The sequence below is a fragment of the Lithobates pipiens genome, unplaced genomic scaffold, assembly GCF_037356315.1.
Source record: "Lithobates pipiens isolate NorthernLeopardFrog02 unplaced genomic scaffold, aLitPip1_a1.2 Scaffold_1, whole genome shotgun sequence".
NCBI classification, from domain to species: Eukaryota; Metazoa; Chordata; class Amphibia; order Anura; family Ranidae; genus Lithobates; species Lithobates pipiens.
Window position 1 is genome coordinate 177,467,479 of NW_027507685.1, and position 6,000 is coordinate 177,473,478.

The following is a 6,000-nucleotide window of genomic DNA, read 5'->3' on the forward strand; positions in this document are numbered from 1 at the left end:
CACTTATAATATACTTTCTTTCAAATATAGAAAGTATATTATGGTGCACCGCTGTCAGTGGCGGCTGGTGAAGTTTTTGGATGGGGGGGCGCCAGACCCCGCCCATCATGACCCCGCCCATCATTTTGGCCCCTCCCACTTCTCATAAAACACGCCCCTTATGTAATCTGAAAAAAAAATTGACGTGGGTTCCCCCTCCGAGAGCATACCAGGCCCTTAGGTCTGGTATGGATTCCAAGGGGAACCCCCTACGCCGAAAAAACGGCGTGGGGGTCCCCCCCCAGATCCACACCAGACCCTTATCCGAGCACGCTACCCGGCCGGCCAGGAAAGGGGGTGGCGACGAGCGGGCGCCCCCCCCTCCTGAGCCGTATCAGGCCGCGTGCCCTCAACATGGGGGGGTGCCTTGGGGGAGGGGGGGCGTGCGGCCCCCCCACCCCAAAGCACCTTGTCCCCATGTTGATGAGGACAAGGGCCTCTTCCCGACAACCCTGGCCGTTGGTTGTCGGGGTCTGCGGGCGGGGGGCTTATCGGAATCCGGGAGCCCCCTTTAATAAGGGGGCCCCGGATACCGGCCCCCCACCCTATGTGAATGAGTATGGGGTACAATGTACCCCTACCCATTCACCTGTGAAAAAAAGTACAAAAAAAAACACAACACAGGGTTAAAATATTTTATTGCACAGCTCCGGGGGTCTTCCGTCTTCGGGGGTCTTCTCGCTGGACTCCTCCGCTATCTTCTTGTAGCTCTTTTGCTAGCGGAGGAGTCCGGCTTTCTTCCTCGCCGCCGGCCTCTTCTCCCGACTTCGGGGTCTTGTCCCCCTCTTCGGTTCTTCTGCCGGGCCACCGCGCCTTCTTATAGCTCTTTTAGAGGCCTTCTGCCGCCGCCGCCGCCGCCGCCGCCCGTTCTTCTTCTTCTTCTTCTTCTTCTTCTCCTTCTTCTCCAGGAGATGTTGCCTCGACGATCTCCCTGGCCGGAATGCCAGGGACACGCTAAGCTGCCACTTATATAGGGACAATGGGGCGGTGTCACATGGGTTGATGTCACATGGGTTGGTCACATGGGTTGATGTCACAGTCGCCATGTCCCCGCGTCCCTGGCATTCCGGCCAGGGAGATCGTCGAAGCAACATCTCCTGGAGAAGAAGGAGAAGAAGAAGAAGAACGGGCGGCAGGGGCGGCGGCGGCGGCAGAAGACCGGGCCACCGCCTCTAAAAGAGCTATAAGAAGGCGCGGTGGCCCGGCAGAAGAACCGAAGAGGGGGACAAGACCCCCGAAGTCGGGAGAAGAGGCCGGCGGCGAGGAAGAAAGCCGGACTCCTCCGCTAGAAAAAGAGCTACAAGAAGATAGCGGAGGAGTCCGGCGAGAAGACCCCCGAAGACGGAAGACCCCCGGAGCTGTGCAATAAAATATTTTAACCCTGTGTTGTGTTTTTTTTTGTACTTTTTTTCACAGGTGAATGGGTAGGGGTACATTGTACCCCATACTCATTCACATAGGGTGGGGGCCGGTATCCGGGGCCCCCTTATTAAAGGGGGCTCCCGGATTCCGATAGGCCCCCCGCCCGCAGACCCCGACAACCAACGGCCAGGGTTGTCGGGAAGAGGCCCTTGTCCTCATCAACATGGGGACAAGGTGCTTTGGGGTGGGGGGGCCGCACGCCCCCCCTCCCCCAAGGCACCCCCCCATGTTGAGGGCACGCAGCCTGGTACGGCTCAGGAGGGGGGGGCGCGCCCGCTCGTCCCCACCCCCTTTCCTGGCCGGCCGGGTAGCGTGCTCGGATAAGGGTCTGGTGTGGATCTGGGGGGGACCCCCACGCTGAAACAGCGTAGGGGGTTCCCCTTGGAATCCATACCAGACCTAAGGGCCTGGTATGCTCTCGGAGGGGGAACCCACGTCAAAATTTTTTGCAGAAATTTGGCGTGGAGTTCCCCTTCAGAGCTCATTCTCTGATTGGCCACGGCAAAAGTCGCCTGGCCTGGGGAAACCTTTCTGGCTGTGAAAGCTTTTTGCATTCATTCAGCTAAATGCACGAACATTCTCCACAAAGTAGAAGCTAGAAAGCCTTTATGCGGTGACTCACCTCTCACTGTCTGCCAGCTCCGCTCGGGCTAAGGAACGGAGCTGCCTACGTCACTTCCGGGTTTCGTGAAGCAGCCGAAAGCCGGAAGTGACTGCCTGTCTAAGAATGACAATGCTCCCGCCCGTAGAATCACAGTGATTTTACGGGCGGAAGCTAGTCGGCGTTCTGCAGTGCGCCGCAAGGCGGGTTTTTAACCCGCAAATGAAGCGCCATGGATGCAATCTTGTGATTGCATCGACGTGGCGCTTCTCATAGTGCACTGTGACCGGCGCCACAGTACACTATGTTAAATTGTTAAATGACATTTTTTTTTTTTTTTTTTTTATGTCTTAAAGGGCCCGTTTTTTTTTTTTTTTTACTTTTTTTTTTTTTACACCTAGGGAGAGGGGGGGCGGCGCCCGGGCGCCCCCTATGGGCGGGCCGCCACTGACTGCTGTGCTGCTGAGTGCTGACCGATTCTGCAGCTGTCTTTTATCAGTGTAGGGACTGAGGGACAGTTTGGTGTGTGGAGCAGGAACAGTCTGCAATTCACTAGCTACTAGGTCCACAAAGGTCCTTTTAAGGACTGGAGTAGGTATACAGTATATCAGTATACAGGCTTGTACATGTATAATATACTTTCTTTCAAATATAGAAAGCATATTATACTTCACTGCTGCGCTGCTGAGTGCTGACCGATTCTGCAGCTGTCTTTTATCAGTGTAGGGACTGAGGGACAGTTTGGTGTTTGGAGCAGGAACAGTCTGCAATTCACTAGCTACTAGGTCCACAAAGGTCCTTTTAAGGACTGGAATAGGTGTACAGTATATAGGGTTGTACATGTATAATATACTTTCTTTCAAATATAGAAAGCATATTATACTTCACTGCTGTGCTGCTGAGTGCTGACCGATTCTGCAGCTGTCTTTTATCAGTGTAGGGACTGAGGGACAGTTTGGTGTTTGAAGCAGGGACAGTCTGCAATTCACTAGCTACTAGGTCCACAAAGGTCCTTTTAAGGACTGGTATAGGTGTACAGTATATAGGGTTGTACATGTATAATATACTTTCTTTCAAATATAGAAAGCATATTATACTTCACTGCTGTGCTGCTATGATGAGTGCTGACCGATTCTGCAGCTTTTGTTTATCAGTGTAGGGAGGGACAGTTTGTTTTTTGGAGCAGGGACAGTCTGCAATTCACTAGCTACTAGCTAGCTACTACTAGGTCCACAAAGGTCCTTTTAAGGACTGGTATAGGTGTACAGTATATAGGGTTGTAATACACGTATAATATACTTTCTTTCAAATATAGAAAGCATATTATAGTGCACTGCATGCAGTGTTGCTGACCAATTCTGCAGCTGTCGTTTCTCAGTATAGAGAGGGACAGTTTGGTTTTTGGAGCAGGGACAGTCTGCAATTCACTAGCTACTAGCTAGATACTATTAGGTCCACAAAGGTCCTTTTAAGGACTGGTATAGGTGTACTATTTGGTGTGCAGTATATAGGGGTGTAATACACGTATAAAATACTTTCAACTATAGAAAGCATAGTATAGTGCATTTCCACTGTGCAGCATTGTGACTGCTGAGCGGTTCTGCAGTGATACTACAAAGAGTGACAAACGCAATTAGAAAAAAGTATTCTAACTGGTGTGATAGACCAGTGGCCCCCCAAAACTACAGATTGAAGTGGGGTTTTATAGACCTTCTTCCCCATATACTGCACTTCTCTAGAGACTTTTGTCACAGGGTCATTTAAAAAATGGCAGAGGAAGAGGCAGGCCCTTCCCCAGGGGTGGTAGGGGTAGGGTAGGAGAAAAAGGCTTGAGCCAAAGTGGCAAATTGCAGAAGGTGTGTTTGATTATGTCAAAGGACGCACCAGACTTGGTTGAGTGGCTCACTCAGCCTTACTCTTCTGCACCCTCCTCATCCTCTCGATCGGCACCCTCTTCTTCACTCTCTGCTGTGTGCACTACCACCAACACCACCACCATATACCCTCCGCTTGAGTCACAGGAATTATTTTCCCATCCATCACAAGACATTGCCGATGCGCAGCCACTCTTGGCATTGGATCAGGAAGAGGAGGTAGCAACAACCACCACTCAGCAGTCTGACGACAGTACCCAGATCAGCCCAAGGAGGAGGTTGGTCCCCGGTGTTGCTGCCTACTGAGAGATCTCTAATTATAGCGGTGGGAAAGGTGACATCGATGATGACATGTCTAGTGATGTCACGTGGGTGCCCACAACAGAGGAAGAGGAGGGGAGTTCAGAGGGAGATATGGACCAGTAGATAGGGCGGAGAAGCAGGCGGAACTTAAATTGCACAGGAGGGACAAACCAGACTGCTAATGTATCGGGAGCGAGGCATCAACCATGTACGGTCACATCTGGCACTCCCAGGACGCCGGCACATGGCTCCGCAGTGTGGGCTTTTTTTAACGTGTCCACTGCTGCCAAAAGTGTTGCCATCTGAAGCCTTTGCAGTCAACGCATAAGTCACGGTAAGCCCAAAACGCACCTAGGGACGACCTCCTTAAGAAGGCACATGAGCTGCCATCACCAAGCCCAGTGGGAGCAACACAATATCCCCCCAAGGTGACTTGATGCTGTTTCTCAAATATTAGTAGGACAATTCATCAGGCATTGCTAATAAAGCAGTTTAGGTCCAATGCCTGAGGAATTGTCCTACTAATGTTTGAGAAACAGCATCAAGTCACCTTGGGGGGATATTGTGTTCTAATCTTCAGATGTTTTAGTGAAGAAGATTCCCTGATTGGTTGGTTGTGCTGTTGTTTCTGCCCGTAAACTATAGATTTGGGGGGAATGAGTAGGTGGTATGGGGGGTAATGGATTGATTTGGGTCACCCTTGGTTACCAATTATGAGAATAGGACTGATCAGTTTAGGTATTATGGATAGTGAGTAATTTACCTCTGTATAAACATGCTGCTGTTTGTTGGTTTAATTGGATTTTTAAAATTATTATTTGAGGATCCCGAGGGGGTAGCCACCCTCTAACAAATAAGGTTAGCATTAGATTTATAATGAAGTGAAAATTTAGAAATTAATTTTTATGGGTATGTTTATTAATTTCTTTTGTTATTTTTTAACTATACTTGCTTGATTGATATCATACATTAATCTGACAGGTGTAGTGTATCTTGATGGGGAGGGATATATATTATGCGGGAGGAACACCACTCGTTTTGTTGTAAACGCTGGCGCATTGGTGACACAGAGGTTTGCTGCCCACGCAATGCGCAATCGGGGACACGTAGATTTCTGGTCTGCACATGCGCGGTCTCAGAATTCGGGCCCTGCGCATGCGCGATAGGTATTCATTCATCAAACATGACGTGCGATGCGCGCCTGCGTGGTTTGTAGGCGCGAGGGGTTTGTGACAGGGGTCAGAGGGATAAAAGGAGGGACGCCAGACCAGATAGCCAATCCCATGATTAAGTCTGATATGACGAAACATGTCGGGGGCGTGGCTGAACAATACTGAGACACTAGCTTGCTTATACGGTGGTGGAAGGTGACGCTGGATGAAGGGGATGGTACGAGTAAGCTAAGGCGCCCTAATTCAAATTACGGACCTGCTGTGTGGGACCAGGCGGGATACATGAGGAAGGGTGAGAAAGAGCGACCCAGTTCCCTATTTATTAGGTCTGCTGTGACCACCAATGCCCTGGCGTATTTAAGCATCTGTTGGAGTTGAAGTGTGAAGTGATTTGATCTTTTTGAAGTGGCTTATTCTTTTATTGTTCATGTGAGTGCATAAAGAGTGAATTTTAAAAATTAAAGTGCTTTTACGGTATTACACTATTGGAGGCTTCCATTGTGGTTTCTTTGAGGTACATGTGCAATAGCAACTTCTGAGTGAAGGAGATATAGTGATATGGGATACTATGGTGAAATCATCTCCTAAG